Source organism: Oncorhynchus nerka, linkage group LG20, assembly GCF_034236695.1.
Source record: "Oncorhynchus nerka isolate Pitt River linkage group LG20, Oner_Uvic_2.0, whole genome shotgun sequence".
Classification (NCBI taxonomy): domain Eukaryota; kingdom Metazoa; phylum Chordata; class Actinopteri; order Salmoniformes; family Salmonidae; genus Oncorhynchus; species Oncorhynchus nerka.
Window position 1 is genome coordinate 9,483,371 of NC_088415.1, and position 19,482 is coordinate 9,502,852.

Here is a 19,482-nt window from a genome sequence, read left to right on the forward strand (position 1 = left end):
CATGTCTAGAGGAGCAGTACAGTAGACTATAACATGTCTAGAGGAGCAGGACAGTAGACTATAACATGTCTAGAGGAGAGGAGCAATACAGTAGACTATAACATGTCTAGTGGAGCAGTACAGTAGACTATAACATGTCTAGAGGAGAGGAGCAGTACAGTAGACTATAACATGTCTAGTGGAGAGGAGCAGTACAGTAGACTATAACATGTCTAGTGGAGCAGTACAGTAAACTATAACATGTCTAGTGGAGCAGTACAGTAGACTATAACATGTCTAGAGGAGAGGAGCAGTACAGTAGACTATAACATGTCTAGAGGAGAGGAGCAGTACAGTAGACTATAACATGTCTAGAGGAGAGGAGCAGTACAGTAGACTATAACATGTCTAGTGGAGCAGTACAGTAGACTATAACATGTCTAGAGGAGAGGAGCAGTACAGTAGACTATAACATGTCTAGTGGAGCAGTACAGTAGACTATAACATGTCTAGAGGAGAGGAGCAGTAGACTATACCATGTCTAGAGGAGTGGAGCAGTACAGTAGACTATAACATGTCTAGTGGAGCAGTACAGTAGACTATAACATGTCTAGTGGAGCAGTACAGTAGACTATAACATGTCTAGAGGAGAGGAGCAGTACAGTAGACTATAACATGTCTAGTGGAGCAGTACAGTAGACTATAACATGTCTAATGGAGAGGAGCAGTACAGTAGAGTATTCCATGTCTAGAGGAGCAGTACAGTAGACTATAACATGTCTAGTGGAGCAGTACAGTAGACTATAACATGTCTAGTGGAGCAGTACAGTAGACTATAACATGTCTAGAGGAGCAGTACAGTAGACTATAACATGTCTAGAGGAGAGGAGCAGTACAGTAGACTATAACATGTCTAGAGGAGAGGAGCAGTACAGTAGACTATAACATGTCTAGAGGAGAGGAGCAGTACAGTAGACTATAACATGTCTAGAGGAGAGGAGCAGTACAGTAGACTATAACATGTCTAGTGGAGCAGTACAGTAGACTATAACATGTCTAGTGGAGAGGAGCAGTACAGTAGACTATAACATGTCTAGTGGAGAGGAGCAGTACAGTAGACTATAACATGTCTAGAGGAGAGGAGCAGTACAGTAGACTATAACATGTCTAGAGGAGCAGTACAGTAGACTATATCATGTCTAGTGGAGCAGTACAGTAGACTATAACATGTCTAGTGGAGCAGTACAGTAGACTATAACATGTCTAGAGGAGCAGTACAGTAGACTATAACATGTCTAGAGGAGCAGTACAGTAGACTATAACATGTCTAGAGGAGCAGTACAGTAGACTATAACATGTCTAGAGGAGTGGAGCATTACAGTATACTATAACATGTCTAGAGGAGAGGAGCAGTACAGTAGACTATAACATGTCTAGTGGAGCAGTACAGTAGACTATAACATGTCTAGAGGAGCAGTACAGTAGACTATAACATGTCTAGAGGAGGGGAGCAGTACAGTAGACTATAACATGTCTAGTGGAGCAGTACAGTAGACTATAACATGTCTAGAGGAGATTAGTACAGTAGACTATAACATGTCTAGTGGAGAGGAGCAGTACAGTAGACTATAACATGTCTAGTGGAGCAGTACAGTAGACTATAACATGTCTAGTGGAGCAGTACAGTAGACTATAACATGTCTAGAGGAGAGGAGCAGTACAGTAGACTATAACATGTCTAGAGGAGAGGAGCAGTACAGTAGACTATAACATGTCTAGAGGAGAGGAGCAGTACAGTAGACTATAACATGTCTAGTGGAGCAGTCAGTAGACTATAACATGTCTAGTGGAGCAGTACAGTAGACTATAACATGTCTAGAGGAGAGGAGCAGTACAGTAGACTATAACATGTCTAGTGGAGCAGTACAGTAGACTATAACATGTCTAGAGGAGATTAGCAGTAGACTATAACATGTCTAGAGGAGTGGAGCAGTACAGTAGACTATAACATGTCTAGTGGAGCAGTACAGTAGACTATAACATGTCTAGAGGAGCAGTACAGTAGACTATAACATGTCTAGAGGAGCAGTACAGTAGACTATAACATGTCTAGAGGAGAGGAGCAGTACAGTACACTATAACATGTCTAGAGAGAGGAGCAGTACAGTACACTATAACATGTCTAGAGTAGTGGAGCAGTACAGTAGACTATAACATGTCTAGAGGAGAGGAGCAGTACAGTACACTATAACATGTCTAGAGGAGAGGAGCAGTACAGTACACTATATCATGTCTAGAGGAGAGGAGCAGTACAGTAGACTATAACATGTCTAGAGTAGTGGAGCAGTACAGTAGACTATAACATGTCTAGAGGAGTGGAGCAGTACAGTACAATATAACATGTCTAGAGGAGCAGTACAGTAGACTATAACATGTCTAACAGTAGACTATAACATGTCTAGAGGAGCAGTACAGTAGACTATAACATGTCTAGAGGAGCAGTACAGTAGACTATAACATGTCTAGAGGAGCAGTACAGTAGACTATAACATGTCTAGAGGAGCAGTACAGTAGACTATAACATGTCTAGAGGAGCAGTACAGTAGACTATAACATGTCTAGAGTAGTGGAGCAGTACAGTAGACTATAACATGTCTAGAGGAGCAGTACAGTAGACTATAACATGTCTAGAGGAGCAGTACAGTAGACTATAACATGTCTAGAGGAGAGGAGCAGTACAGTACACTATAACATGTCTAGAGTAGAGGAGCAGTACAGTAGACTATACCATGTCTAGAGGAGCAGTACAGTACACTATAACATGTCTAGAGGAGGGGAGCAGTACAGTAGACTATAACATGTCTAGTGGAGCAGTACAGTAGACTATAACATGTCTAGAGGAGAGGAGTAGTACAGTAGACTATAACATGTCTAGTGGAGAGGAGCAGTACAGTAGACTATAACATGTCTAGTGGAGCAGTACAGTAGACTATAACATGTCTAGTGGAGCAGTACAGTAGACTATAACATGTCTAGAGGAGAGGAGCAGTACAGTAGACTATAACATGTCTAGAGGAGAGGAGCAGTACAGTAGACTATAACATGTCTAGAGGAGAGGAGCAGTACAGTAGACTATAACATGTCTAGTGGAGCAGTACAGTAGACTATAACATGTCTAGTGGAGCAGTACAGTAGACTATAACATGTCTAGAGGAGAGGAGCAGTACAGTAGACTATAACATGTCTAGTGGAGCAGTACAGTAGACTATAACATGTCTAGAGGAGATTAGCAGTAGACTATAACATGTCTAGAGGAGTGGAGCAGTACAGTAGACTATAACATGTCTAGTGGAGCAGTACAGTAGACTATAACATGTCTAGAGGAGCAGTACAGTAGACTATAACATGTCTAGAGGAGCAGTACAGTAGACTATAACATGTCTAGAGGAGAGGAGCAGTACAGTACACTATAACATGTCTAGAGGAGAGGAGCAGTACAGTACACTATAACATGTCTAGAGTAGTGGAGCAGTACAGTAGACTATAACATGTCTAGAGGAGAGGAGCAGTACAGTACACTATAACATGTCTAGAGGAGAGGAGCAGTACAGTACACTATATCATGTCTAGAGGAGAGGAGCAGTACAGTACACTATAACATGTCTAGAGTAGTGGAGCAGTACAGTAGACTATAACATGTCTAGAGTAGTGGAGCAGTACAGTACAATATAACATGTCTAGAGGAGCAGTACAGTAGACTATAACATGTCTAGAGGAGCAGTACAGTAGACTATAACATGTCTAGAGGAGCAGTACAGTAGACTATAACATGTCTAGAGGAGCAGTACAGTAGACTATAACATGTCTAGAGGAGCAGTACAGTAGACTATAACATGTCTAGAGGAGCAGTACAGTAGACTATAACATGTCTAGAGTAGTGGAGCAGTACAGTAGACTATAACATGTCTAGAGTAGTGGAGCAGTACAGTAGACTATAACATGTCTAGAGGAGCAGTACAGTAGACTATAACATGTCTAGAGGAGCAGTACAGTAGACTATAACATGTCTAGAGGAGAGGAGCAGTACAGTACACTATAACATGTCTAGAGTAGAGGAGCAGTACAGTAGACTATAACATGTCTAGAGGAGCAGTACAGTACACTATAACATGTCTAGAGGAGGGGAGCAGTACAGTAGACTATAACATGTCTAGTGGAGCAGTACAGTAGACTATAACATGTCTAGAGGAGAGGAGTAGTACAGTAGACTATAACATGTCTAGTGGAGAGGAGCAGTACAGTAGACTATAACATGTCTAGTGGAGCAGTACAGTAGACTATAACATGTCTAGTGGAGCAGTACAGTAGACTATAACATGTCTAGAGGAGAGGAGCAGTACAGTAGACTATAACATGTCTAGAGGAGAGGAGCAGTACAGTAGACTATAACATGTCTAGAGGAGAGGAGCAGTACAGTAGACTATAACATGTCTAGTGGAGCAGTACAGTAGACTATAACATGTCTAGTGGAGCAGTACAGTAGACTATAACATGTCTAGAGGAGAGGAGCAGTACAGTAGACTATAACATGTCTAGTGGAGCAGTACAGTAGACTATAACATGTCTAGAGGAGATTAGCAGTAGACTATAACATGTCTAGAGGAGTGGAGCAGTACAGTAGACTATAACATGTCTAGTGGAGCAGTACAGTAGACTATAACATGTCTAGAGGAGCAGTACAGTAGACTATAACATGTCTAGAGGAGCAGTACAGTAGACTATAACATGTCTAGAGGAGAGGAGCAGTACAGTACACTATAACATGTCTAGAGGAGAGGAGCAGTACAGTACACTATAACATGTCTAGAGTAGTGGAGCAGTACAGTAGACTATAACATGTCTAGAGGAGAGGAGCAGTACAGTACACTATAACATGTCTAGAGGAGAGGAGCAGTACAGTACACTATATCATGTCTAGAGGAGAGGAGCAGTACAGTACACTATAACATGTCTAGAGTAGTGGAGCAGTACAGTAGACTATAACATGTCTAGAGTAGTGGAGCAGTACAGTACACTATAACATGTCTAGAGGAGCAGTACAGTAGACTATAACATGTCTAGAGGAGCAGTACAGTAGACTATAACATGTCTAGAGGAGCAGTACAGTAGACTATAACATGTCTAGAGGAGCAGTACAGTAGACTATAACATGTCTAGAGGAGCAGTACAGTAGACTATAACATGTCTAGAGGAGCAGTACAGTAGACTATAACATGTCTAGAGTAGTGGAGCAGTACAGTAGACTATAACATGTCTAGAGTAGTGGAGCAGTACAGTAGACTATAACATGTCTAGAGGAGCAGTACAGTAGACTATAACATGTCTAGAGGAGCAGTACAGTAGACTATAACATGTCTAGAGGAGAGGAGCAGTACAGTACACTATAACATGTCTAGAGTAGAGGAGCAGTACAGTATGTTCTGTGAGGATCAATGCTGTTGACTATTCCATGGACATTTTTATTTAATATAACATAAACCATTTGTTTTAACTTAGGCCTTCTTCTCTATTTAATTATCTGTTTTACTTGTCTCTGCGTAATTCCCAATAGAAGGGGAGGGTGAGAGGGTGTGTCAACACACTCTAAACACCGTGAAGCATTTTTTGATCTGAGCTGTTCTCAGAAGCAGCATGTCGGGATACGTTGTCTCTTAACTGTCCCAAATGTTGCAGCAAAGCAAGAGAAGACCTGTCTGTCCAACGGTCTGCCTTTCCCTGCTCACAGAGTGTTGCTTAACAGGCTCTCAGTTCAAACTGTAACATACACACATATTACATACATGTACATTGTAGATTGATCGAGGTCCATTTTCAGTTTTTTTTAAAGAGTTCACAGATCAATAGACCTGAATTACTCATATCCAAATCTATGTATCTGTACCTGTCCTAGTGGTCTAAATGTATATATACCTATAGAACAGAAATGGGTACTAGCTGTGTAGCTTTTCTAGCTTTTCTGTATAGCTGTATTGCTGTGTATCTGTGTATCTGTGTATCTGTGTAGCTTTGTATCTGTGTATCTGTGTAGCTTTTCTAGCTGTATAGCTGTGTAGCTGTGTTGCTGTTTTGCTGTGTAGCTGTGTAGCTGTGTAGCTGTGTTGCTGTGTAGCTGTGTAGCTGTATACCTATGTAGCTGTGTAGCTGTGTAGCTGTGTATCTGTATACCTGTGTAGCTGTGTATCTGTGTAGCTGTATACCTGTATACCTGTGTAGCTGTATACCTGTGTACTTGTATACCTGTGTAGCTGTATACCTGTGTAGCTGTATACCTGTGTACCTGTATACCTGTGTAGCTGTATACCTGTGTAGCTGTATACCTGTATAGCTGTATACCTGTGTAGCTGTATACCTGTATACCTGTGTAGCTGTATACCTGTGTAGCTGTATACCTGTGTAGCTGTGTAGCTGTAGACCTGTGTAGCTGTATACCTGTGTAGCTGTATACCTGTGTAGCTGTATACCTGTGTAGCTGTATACCTTTATACCTGTGTAGCTGTATACCTGTGTAGCTGTATACCTGTGTAGCTGTATACCTGTGTAGCTGTGTAGCTGTGTAGCTGTATACCTGTGTAACTGTATACCTGTGTAGCTGTGTAGCTGTATACCTGTGTATCTGTGTAGCTGTATACCTGTGTAGCTGTGTAGCTGTGTAACTGTATACCTGTGTAGCTGTATACCTGTGTAGCTGTGTACCTGTATAGCTGTGTAGCTGTGTAGCTGTATACCTGTGTAGCTGTATACCTGTGTAGCTGTATACCTGTATGCCTGTGTAGCTGTGTACCTGTGTAGCTGTATACCTGTGTAGCTGTATACCTGTGTAGCTGTGTAGCTGTGTAGCTGTATACCTGTGTAGCTGTATACCTGTGTAGCTGTATACCTGTATACCTGTGTAGCTGTGTACCTGTGTAGCTGTATACCTGTGTAGCTGTATACCTGTGTAGCTGTATACATGTGTAGCTGTATACCTGTATACCTGTGTAGCTGTATGCCTGTGTAGCTGTATACCTCTGTAGCTGTGTAGCTGTGTAGCTGTGTAGCTGTATACCTGTGTAGCTGTATACCTGTGTAGCTGTATACCTGTATACCTGTGTAGCTGTGTACCTGTGTAGCTGTATACCTGTGTAGCTGTATACCTGTGTAGCTGTATACCTGTATGCCTGTGTAGCTGTGTACCTGTGTAGCTGTATACCTGTGTAGCTGTATTCCTGTGTAGCTGTATACCTGTGTAGCTGTATACCTGTATAGCTGTATACCTGTGTAGCTGTATACCTGTATACCTGTGTAGCTGTATACCTGTGTAGCTGTATACCTGTGTAGATGTGTAGCTGTAGACCTGTGTAGCTGTATACCTGTGTAGCTGTATACCTGTGTAGCTGTGTATCTGTGTAGCTGTGTAGCTGTGTAGCTGTATACCTGTGTAACTGTATACCTGTGTAGCTGTGTAGCTGTATACCTGTGTAGCTGTGTAGCTGTATACCTGTGTAGCTGTGTAGCTGTATACCTGTGTAGCTGTATACCTGTGTAGCTGTGTAGCTGTGTAGCTGTGTAGCTGTATACCTGTGTAGCTGTATACCTGTGTAGCTGTATAACTGTGTAGCTGTATACCTTTATACCTGTGTAGCTGTATACCTGTGTAGCTGTATACCTGTGTAGCTGTATACCTGTATACCTGTGTAGCTGTGTACCTGTGTAGCTGTATACCTGTGTAGCTGTATACCTCTGTAGCTGTGTAGCTGTGTAGCTGTGTAGCTGTATACCTGTGTAGCTGTATACCTGTATACCTGTGTAGCTGTGTACCTGTGTAGCTTTATACCTGTGTAGCTGTATACCTGTGTAGCTGTGTAGCTGTGTAGCTGTGTAGCTGTATACCTGTATAGCTGTGTAGCTGTGTAGCTGTGTAGCTGTATACCTGTATACCTGTGTAGCTGTGTACCTGTGTAGCTGTATACCTGTGTAGCTGTATACCTGTGTAGCTGTGTAGCTGTGTAGCTGTGTAGCTGTATACCTGTGTAGCTGTATACCTGTATACCTGTGTAGCTGTGTACCTGTGTAGCTGTATACCTGTGTAGCTGTATACCTGTGTAGCTGTATACCTGTGTAGCTGTATACCTGTATACCTGTGTAGCTGTGTACCTGTGTAGCTGTATACCTGTGTAGCTGTATACCTGTGTAGCTGTGTACCTGTATACCTGTATACCTGTGTAGCTGTATACCTGTGTAGCTGTATACCTGTGTAGCTGTATACCTGTATACCTGTGTAGCTGTGTACCTGTGTAGCTGTATACCTGTGTAGCTGTATACCTGTGTAGCTGTATACCTGTGTAGCTGTGTACCTGTATAGCTGTGTAGCTGTGTAGCTGTATACCTGTGTAGCTGTATACCTGTATGCCTGTGTAGCTGTGTACCTGTGTAGCTGTATACCTGTGTAGCTGTATACCTGTGTAGCTGTGTAGCTGTGTAGCTGTATACCTGTGTAGCTGTATACCTGTGTAGCTGTATACCTGTATACCTGTGTAGCTGTGTACCTGTGTAGCTGTATACCTGTGTAGCTGTATACCTGTGTAGCTGTATACATGTGTAGCTGTATACCTGTATACCTGTGTAGCTGTATGCCTGTGTAGCTGTATACCTGTGTAGCTGTGTAGCTGTAGACCTGTGTAGCTGTATACCTGTGTAGCTGTATACCTGTGTAGCTGTGTATCTGTGTAGCTGTGTAGCTGTATACCTGTGTAGCTGTGTAGCTGTGTAGCTGTATACCTGTGTAACTGTATACCTGTGTAGCTGTGTAGCTGTATACCTGTGTAGCTGTGTAGCTGTATACCTGTGTAGCTGTGTAGCTGTATACATGTGTAGCTGTATACCTGTGTAGCTGTGTAGCTGTGTAGCTGTATACCTGTGTAGCTGTATAACTGTGTATCTGTATACCTTTATACCTGTGTAGCTGTATACCTGTGTAGCTGTATACCTGTGTAGCTGTATACCTGTATAGCTGTGTAGCTGTGTAGCTGTATACCTGTGTAGCTGTATACCTGTGTAGCTGTATACCTGTGTAGCTGTATACCTGTATACCTGTGTAGCTGTGTACCTGTGTAGCTGTATACCTGTGTAGCTGTATACCTCTGTAGCTGTGTAGCTGTGTAGCTGTGTAGCTGTATACCTGTGTAGCTGTATACCTGTGTAGCTGTATACCTGTATACCTGTGTAGCTGTGTACCTGTGTAGCTGTATACCTGTGTAGCTGTATACCTGTGTAGCTGTATACCTGTATGCCTGTGTAGCTGTGTACCTGTGTAGCTGTATACCTGTGTAGCTGTATACCTGTGTAGCTGTATACCTGTGTAGCTGTATACCTGTATAGCTGTATACCTGTGTAGCTGTATACCTGTATACCTGTGTAGCTGTATACCTGTGTAGCTGTATACCTGTGTAGCTGTGTAGCTGTAGACCTGTGTAGCTGTATACCTGTGTAGCTGTATACCTGTGTAGCTGTGTATCTGTGTAGCTGTGTAGCTGTGTAGCTGTATACCTGTGTAGCTGTGTAGCTGTATACCTGTGTAACTGTATACCTGTGTAGCTGTGTAGCTGTATACCTGTGTAGCTGTGTAGCTGTATACCTGTGTAGCTGTGTAGCTGTGTAGCTGTGTAGCTGTATACCTGTGTAGCTGTATACCTGTGTAGCTGTATAACTGTGTAGCTGTATACCTTTATACCTGTGTAGCTGTATACCTGTGTAGCTGTATACCTGTGTAGCTGTATACCTGTATAGCTGTGTAGCTGTGTAGCTGTATACCTGTGTAGCTGTATACCTGTGTAGCTGTATACCTGTATACCTGTGTAGCTGTGTACCTGTGTAGCTTTATACCTGTGTAGCTGTATACCTGTGTAGCTGTGTAGCTGTGTAGCTGTGTAGCTGTGTAGCTGTATACCTGTATAGCTGTGTAGCTGTGTAGCTGTGTAGCTGTATACCTGTATACCTGTGTAGCTGTGTACCTGTGTAGCTGTATACCTGTGTAGCTGTATACCTGTGTAGCTGTGTAGCTGTGTAGCTGTGTAGCTGTATACCTGTGTAGCTGTATACCTGTATACCTGTGTAGCTGTGTACCTGTGTAGCTGTATACCTGTGTAGCTGTATACCTGTGTAGCTGTATACCTGTGTAGCTGTATACCTGTATACCTGTGTAGCTGTGTACCTGTGTAGCTGTATACCTGTGTAGCTGTATACCTGTGTAGCTGTGTACCTGTATACCTGTATACCTGTGTAGCTGTATACCTGTGTAGCTGTATACCTGTATACCTGTGTAGCTGTGTACCTGTGTAGCTGTATACCTGTGTAGCTGTATACCTGTGTAGCTGTGTAGCTCTGCACTGCATAACTATGTTTGAACAAGAAAGTAGGAGATGCAGAGCTCAACACACTGAGCGAAGGAAAGGCTGTCGTATGAAAGGATACAGGGAGGTGGCTGAAGTATCTGTTGCACACATTTAAAACCACAGTCTTGTGCACACTGTGTGAATAAATCCTGATCCGTCACAGAATTGGAACATATTTTCCCGAAATTAGACAATGACAGACAGACACTCATGTATGCAACGACAGCAAGTGACAAGGCTACATTTTCTATAGAAATAGAAATATAGATTCAGTTATATGGTTCCTGACGTAAAAAAAAAAAAAGAGGGAAATCCAGGAATGGAAAAACAACTGATTGGATCCCGCCATTTTTTTGGTAAACAGTTGGGGGATAGGGAAGAGAAGTTGAACTACTCCTGTATTTATCGACAGAGTTATCGATGTAAGGACTGCCCTCCGTTAGCTCAACATGATCGTTTTTTCAACAAGTTTTATCCACACATAAAAAATGGAGGTCGCAATCCCAGATTGCCACCTTTAATCCTACAATCCTGTACAACACAGTGTTGGGAAATAGACATAGGACCCAACAGTAGGTTATTGTCACAACATGTTAAATATCTGTGCTCTGAGAAAACACACAGGCTACAGTAACAAACTGTTCCTTTCCTGTTCTCTCACCTCCTCTGCCCCCAAATCAACACACGGATTTATATCACCGTTAATCCAAAAAACCATTAACCCGTCGTCTGACAAATTCAATGTGAACAAATGCACACTTCACTATACTGTTTTTGTTATTCAAAACAACCACGTGGTTCAATCAATGATCATACAAGACGCCGTTAGGAAGAAGATAACATTAACCATAAATATATATATATATAACTGTAAATAACGCATTTGAATATCATCCTGTCCTTCATTATACAGATGAATCCTCATTTCCATCCATTGTCTATGTATTCCCTGTTCTAACGAGGATTCAATGAGAAGGACGCATAAGGAAACAGTCCTTTCCTGTATGCTAATGAATAGACTCTCCTGCCCAGCATGCCTCCTGGCACCGGCCCACCCAGCAACCCGTCCCAAACTTTACAGGCCCCAGCTCCCCACCACACACTGTCAACAGGCACACTCACCTTTTTCCAGGTCCCCAACGAGGACCCGTCACTCTGTCTGTCTGTCCTTCTGTCTGTCAATCCCTTGCAGTCTAGTCTGTCTCTTCTCCTCCTTAGCTCTGGAGAGCTGGTTGGTCAGTGCCAGAGATAGAGATGGATAAGGTAACAGAGAGAGTGAGAGAGAGAGAGAGAGAGAGAGAGAGAGAGAGAGAGAGAGAGAGAGAGAGAGAGAGGAAATACACACAAGGGAAAGCCCCCCATCTCCACCCCTGGGGAAACAGGTCTGAGCGGTGCTAGAGAACACAAACACGGATGCCCAGGCCAGTTCTCCCTTGATATTCCGGTTCTGCAGAAATCCAGCAAAAACCGGACCATCCAGATTTATTAACCTTTAGAGAGCAGACAGAAGCCATAGGGTAACTCAAACACAACATGAACATGAACTAAAAAGAGGCAGAGATAAAACAAAAATAAAATAAAAAACACCACAAAATGACATGAATTCAGGGTCTATAAACAATTGAGTAACTATAGAATAGAATATAAACTAGAATATAATAAATAATGATTTGTGTTACTTTTTTTATAGCCGCATGAAGTAATCTCACAATGTGAGAGGATTAGCAAACTTTCTCAGAAGGTGAAAAGGGGTATTTTGAGGTTTTAAAGACGACCATGCTGATTGGGCATTTCTCCAAATGTTTTGGAATCATACCAGGTATTACTCTTTTATTTACAAATGGGGTGGAGTGTGGACACAATTATCCAGTTTCCCTCCTAGCTCTACGTGAGATGAACTATGAATCAGAATCGTGTGATAAAACATTGCCAGTCACAATTACAGTGATTGCTGTAGGACATAGAGTACCAGTCAAAAGTTTGGACACACCTATTCATTCAAGAGTTTTTCTTATTTAAAAAAAAACTATTTTCTACATTGTAGAATAATAGTGAAGACATCAAAACTATGAAATAACACATGTGGAATCATGTTGTATCAAAAAAAAGTGTTAAACAAATCCAAATATATTTTAATATTTTAGATTATTCAAAGTAGCCACCCTTTGCCTTGATGACAGCTTTGCACACTCTTGACATTCTCTCAACCAGCTTCATGAGGAATGCTTTTCTAACAGTCTTGAAGGAGTTCCCACATATGCTGAGCCTTTATTGGCTGTTTTTCCTTTACTCTGCAGTCCAACTCATCCCAAACCATCTCAATTGGGTTAAGGTCGCGTGATTGAGGAGGCCAGGTCATCTGATGCAGCACTCCATCACTTTCCTTGGTCAAATAGCCACTACACAGCCTGGAGGTGTGTTTTGGGTCATTGTCCTGTTGAAAAAGAAATGATAGTCCCACTAAGTGCAAATCAACTGGGATGGTGTATCGCTGCAGAATGCTGTGGTAGCCATGCTGGTTAAGTGTGCCTTTAATTCTAAATAAATCACTGACACCAGAAAAGCACCCCCACATCATCACACCTCCTCCATGCTTCACGGTGGGAAACACACATACTGAGATCATCTGTTCACCTACTCTGCGTCTCACAAAGACACGGCGGTTGGAACCAGAAATAAAAAATTTGGACTCATCAGACCAAAGGACAGATTTCCACCAGTTTAATATCCATTGCTCGTGTTTCTTGACCCAAGCAAGTCTCTTCTTCTTATCGGTGTCCTTTAGTAGTGGTTTCTTTGCAGCAATTGGACTATGAAGGCCTGATTCACACAGTCTCCTCTGAACAGTTGAACAGTTGTTGTGTATTTTACTTGAACTCTGAAGCATTTCTTTGGGCTGCAATCTGAGGTGCAGTTAACTCTAATCAACTTATCCTCTGCAGCAGAGGTCATGTCTTCCTTTCCTGTGGTGGTCCTCATGACAGTTTCATCATAGCGCTTGATGGTTTAATAAGTGACTGCGCTTGAAGAAACTTTCAAAGTTCTTGACATTTTCAGGATTGTTGTTTCTCTTTGTTTATGTGAGTTGTTTTTGTATAATATGGACCAAATAGGGCCGTCTTCTATATACCACCCCTACCTTTTCAAAACACATCTGATTGGCTCAAACACATTAAGAAGGAAAGATCATCCACAAATGAACTTTTAACAAGGCACACCTATTAATTGAAATGCATTCATGGTGACTTCCTCATGAAGCTGGTTGAGAGAATGCCAAATGTGTGCAAAGCTGTGTTCAAGGCAAAGGGTGGCTGTTTTGAAGAATTTAAAATATGACATATATCTGGATTTGATGAACACTTTTTTGGTTACTACCCAATTCCATATGTGTTATTTCATAGTTTTGATGTCTTCACTATTATTCTACAATGTAGAAATACATAGTAAAAATAAAGAAAAACCTTGTAATGAGTAGGTGTGTCCAAACCTTTGACTGGTACTGTACATTTTCCGATTGGAAAAAACAGGACACTTTGCTCGCTGTGAAAGCAATATTATGAGAAATTCACAATTTTATGTCAACTCAACCCACTTTGACTGTGGCTGTGGTCATGGCGTTTAAACAGTGACGTGTGAAGGTTAAGTTGTGACAGAAGGTTCTGACGTAATGCAGGACAGCAGCAGTTATGCATGTTTATGACCTGTGAATATGATAGCGAACACAATGACACCCCTGTCTCTTAGCCCAACAATGCTGCTGGGCCACAAAACTATAGCGAGTTTCCTGATTCCTGAACTTCTTGAACACTGAACAGAACGGGTTGAACAACCAAACACTTCCGTCTGTTCGTCCGGCCCTTTTGTCAGTCATTCTCCACCCTAACGGATACTGCAGACACACGGAAACTCAACAAGAGAGTGATAGGAATGATTCAAAAACACCACCGGGCACAAACTGCTTGAATTACGGTCGTTTCTAGATATTGAAGTGATTGATGCCAAGTGGGAAAGACTGAAAGATGCCAGTACTCCTCCTTAATGTGTCTGTTTGTGTCACGTTCTGACCATAGTTATTTTGTGTTTTCCTCATTTTAGTGTTGGTCAGCCTTTCAGTCCGGAGCTGTCCCTCAGTCCGGAGGAGTTTCTTCAGTCATGAGGCACCCCTCAGTCCAGAGGCGCTCCTCATTCCAGTGGGTCCCTTTGTTAGGGTTCCTAGGCCAAGGTCGGCAGCGAGGGTCGCCACTCAAAGGACGCTAAGCAGGTGGACAAAGACGATGGTGGAGTGGGGTCCACGTCCAGCGCCGCCACCGCCACCGCGGACAGATGCCCATCCAGAGGGGGGGGGGGGTACTGTCACGTTCTGACCATAGTTCTTTTGTGTTTTCCTTGTTTTAGTTTTCCTAGTTTTTTCCTTGGTTTAGTGTTGGTCAGGACGTGAGCTGGGTGGGCATTCTATGTTGTGTGTCTAGTTTGTCCGTTTCTATGTATGGCCTGATATGGTTCTCAATCAGAGGCAGGTGTTAGTCATTGTCTCTGATTGGGAACCATGTTTAGGTAGCTTGTTTTGTGTTGTGGTTTGTGGGTGGTTGTTTCCTGTCTTTGTGTTCTCTGCACCAGATAGGACTGTGTTGGGGTTTGTGGGTGGTTGTTTCCTGTCTTTGTGTTCTCTGCACCAGATAGGACTGTGTTGGGGTTTGGGGGTGGTTGTTTCCTGTCTTTGTGTTCTCTGCCACAGATAGGACTGTGTTGGGGGTTTGTGGGTGGTTGTTTCCTGTCTTTGTGTTCTCTGCACCAGATAGGACTGTTTCGGGGTTTTGCCACGTTTGTTATTTTGTATTTGTATAGTGTTCACGTTATCGTCTTTCATTAAACATGTTGGACACGAACTACGCTGCATTTTGGTCCTCCTCTCCTTCAACGGAAGAAAAACGTTACAGTTTGACATTGACCAACCCTCTAAGATAGATCTATGACCATCACATATGACAAACAAAAACCTCATGTGACTTAGAGTAGCATAATGGAAATAAGCCTTGTGTTTTTATCCGTGATAATGTTTTGTCTATTTAATGTGGTCTCAGACTACAGCAGCCTACTACAGGTAATCGTCAAAATAAATTCATGAGAGTATCTAGGTCTTCGTAGCCACTTGAACAGGTTATGTTATTGATAACTATTCTGTTAATTGATTATTGATAATCAAGAAAAGGAACCTGATCAGAAATCAGCTGATCTATGATAATGGGACACAAAGATGTCAAGAGTCCAGTGAGTGAGGCACTTTAACACTTCTTCAACTCTCCACTAGAGGTCCCAGTCTGACCTCTTTACACAGAACAGACAGAGAGAGAGAGAGAGAGAAACAAGTGAGAGAGAGAGGGAAGTGAAAGAGATAGAGGAGAGAGAGAGAGAGAGATAGAGAGGGTAAAATAGAGATGGGGAGAGAGAAGAGCGAGAGTGAGAGAGAGAAGAGAGGAAGATATGTGTGTTTGGGCTGAATGGGCCTACTCTTTCTGACCAGGCCTGGAGTAACGACTGAGTTACCTGTTGTCCTGTGTAGACTGATCCAACGGTCATAGGTCACGCATGTAATCTACTGCTGGCTCTCTCTTTTCTCTCTGCCTGATTTTCTCTCTGCCCCTCCCCCTCTCTAGCACGCTGTGAGATGTTTCTTTCAGAGTTATAGGAAACACTTGATAAGATTATAATTTTCTGAACTTTTGCATGTTTTTGATACTGAACGTATAAAATGGCCTAGTCAAAGTCCAGACCTAACCCCAATTGAGATGTTGTGGCAGGATTTGAAACGAGCAGTTGATACTTGAAAACCCACAAATATCGCTGAGTTAAAGCAGTTCTGCATGGAAGAGAGGGACAAAATTCCTCCGCAGCGACGTGAGAGACTGAGAGACTGATCAACAACTACAGGAAGCGTTTGGGCTGCAGTCATTAGAGCTAAAGGTGACACTACCAGTAATTGAGTGTAAGGGGGCAATACATTCTTCACACAGGTAAATTGGGTGTTGCATATCTTTGTTAATGAATTAAATAAAGAAATATATATATATTTGTAGTAGTTGTAAACTCAGGTTCCCTTTATTTAATATTAGGTTTTGGTTGAAGATATCATACGTCAGTTTAAAACAATATGCAAAAATATACAAATAAAACAAATTAGAGAAAATCAAAAAAGGGGGAGGGGCAAATAGTTTTTCACGGCCCTGTATGAGGGCCCTGTGTGATTCAGACACATTTCCAACCGTCTTCTATCTGCAGGTTAGCTGGTGATTCAGACACTTTTCCAACAGTCTTCTATCTGCAGGTTATAGCTGGTGATTCAGACACTTTTCCAACAGTCTTCTATCTGCAGGTTAGCTGGTGAATCAGACACTTTTCCAACAGTCTTCTATCTGCAGGTTGGCTGGTGATTCAGACACTTTTCCAACAGTCTTCTATCTGCAGGTTATAGCTGGTGATTCAGACACTTTTCCAACAGTCTTCTATCTGCAGGTTAGCTGGTGATTCAGACACTTTTCCAACAGTCTTCTATCTGCAGGTTATAGCTGGTGAATCAGACACTTTTCCAACAGTCTTCTATCTGCAGGTTAGCTGGTGATTCAGACACTTTTCCAACCGTCTTCTATCTGCAGGTTAGCTGGTGATTCAGACACTTTTCCAACAGTCGTCTATCTGCAGGTGGGCTGGTGATTCAGACACTTTTCCAACCGTCTTCTATCTGCAGGTTATAGCTGGTGATTCAGACACTTTTCCAACAGTCTTCTATCTGCAGGTTAGCTGGTGATTCAGACACTTTTCCAACAGTCTTCTATCTGCAGGTTATAGCTGGTGAATCAGACACTTTTCCAACAGTCTTCTATCTGCAGGTTAGCTGGTGATTCAGACACTTTTCCAACAGTCTTTCTATCTGCAGGTTAGCTGGTGATTCAGACACTTTTCCAACAGTCTTCTATCTGCAGGTTATAGCTGGTGATTCAGACACTTTTCCAACAGTCTTCTATCTGCAGGTTAGCTGGTGATTCAGACACTTTTCCAACCGTCTTCTATCTGCAGGTTAGCTGGTGATTCAGACACTTTTCCAACAGTCGTCTATCTGCAGGTGGGCTGGTGATTCAGACACTTTTCCAACCGTCTTCTATCTGCAGGTTATAGCTGGTGATTCAGACACTTTTCCAACAGTCTTCTATCTGCAGGTTAGCTGGTGATTCAGACACTTTTCCAACAGTCTTCTATCTGCAGGTTATAGCTGGTGAATCAGACACTTTTCCAACAGTCTTCTATCTGCAGGTTAGCTGGTGATTCAGACACTTTTCCAACAGTCTTTCTATCTGCAGGTTAGCTGGTGATTCAGACACTTTTCCAACAGTCTTCTATCTGCAGGTTATAGCTGGTGATTCAGACACTTTTCCAACAGTCTTCTATCTGCAGGTTAGCTGGTGATTCAGACACTTTTCCAACAGTCTTCTATCTGCAGGTTGGCTGGTGATTCAAACACTTTTCCAACAGTCTTCTATCTGCAGGTTATAGCTGGTGATTCAGACACTTTTCCAACAGTCTTCTATCTGCAGGTTGGCTGGTGATTCAGACACTTTTCCAACGGTCTTCTATCTGCAGGTTAGCTGGTGATTCAGACACTTTTCCAACAGTCTTCTATCTGCAGGTTATAGCTGGTGAATCAGACACTTTTCCAACAGTCTTCTATCTGCAGGTTAGCTGGTGATTCAGACACTTTTCCAACCGTCTTCTATTTGCAGGTTAACTGGTGATTCAGACACTTTTCCTAACAGTCGTCTATCTGCAGGTGGGCTGGTGATTCAGACACTTTTCCAACCGTCTTCTATCTGCAGGTTATAGCTGGTGATTCAGACACTTTTCCAACAGTCTTCTATCTCCAGGTTAGCTGGTGATTCAGACACTTTTCCAACAGTCTTCTATCTGCAGGTTATAGCTGGTGAATCAGACACTTTTCCAACAGTCTTCTATCTGCAGGTTAGCTGGTGATTCAGACACTTTTCCAACCGTCTTCTATCTGCAGGTTATAGCTGGTGATTCAGACACTTTTCCAACAGTCTTCTATCTGCAGGTTAGCTGGTGATTCAGACACTTTTCCAACAGTCTTCTATCTGCAGGTTGGCTGGTGATTCAGACACTTTTCCAACAGTTTTCTATCTGCAGGTTGGCTGGTGATTCAGACACTTTTCCAACAGTTTTCTATCTGCAGGTTGGCTGGTTAACCCTGGTCTGTTGTCCTCAGACCAGGGAACAAATCACAGTGCTAAGTGTGCCCAGTCGGACAGTCAACCTCTGAGAACAGCTCACCTCTGCAGTTTAAATCACTTGTGGGAGGGATACTACTCCAGGACTCTTCTGTCCTCTCCCCACCTCTGAGCCGAAGCTACGGTTATAGCAGTGAACACGTACACACATATAACACACACACATACACCCACGCACGCACAACCCATCCAGAGTCTCCCGGGCATAGATAAGACTTCAGAGAAGAAAGCAGATTTACAAGACGCCACAGAGGGCCTTTCAAATACTGCTGAGGAAATGTTTACGCAACATCATCTATGTCAGGCACAAGGGGATGGAAAAACATGCCTCTCAGTGCAGAACTGAACACTCTGGAGATTCATTGATAACTATGAATCTATCAGCAAGTTCTTTTTCACTACAAGGACTTTCATGGGCTTGGTAAAATCAGTCCTGGTCAGCCCGGACTGTCAGCTGCACTTTGAAAATATTAAACATACATCTTCACCGAGGCTTACACTGACACGGTTAGTCAGTCTAATACACTGACACGTTTAGTCACTCTAATACACTGACACGGTTAGTCACTCTAATACACTGACACGGTTAGTCACTCTAATACACTGACACGGTTAGTCACTCTAATACACTGACATGGTTAGTCACTCTAATACACTGAGGCTGTTAGTCACTCTAATACACTGAGGCTGTTAGTCACTCTAATACACTGAAACGGTTAGTCACTCTTATACACTGACACGGTTAGTCACTCTAATACACTGACACGGTTAGTCACTCT

At 42.5% G+C, this 19,482-nt stretch overlaps 1 protein-coding gene across 2 annotated transcripts in view; it reads right to left on the minus strand.

The window, feature by feature from the left end:
- The window catches only part of LOC135562809 (RBBP8 N-terminal-like protein), a 43,221-nt gene extending 31,501 nt beyond the window's left edge, over window positions 1-11,720 (minus strand). The window contains exon 1 of one of the 2 annotated variants that reach the window (XM_065005198.1): window positions 11,532-11,719. The gene's annotated coding sequence lies outside the window, so the exon portion shown is untranslated. Of the gene's footprint in view, window positions 1-11,531 lie in introns of both variants that reach the window. The other variant, XM_065005199.1, reaches the window with a different exon arrangement.
- Between the last annotated feature and the right edge of the window lie 7,762 nt (window positions 11,721-19,482).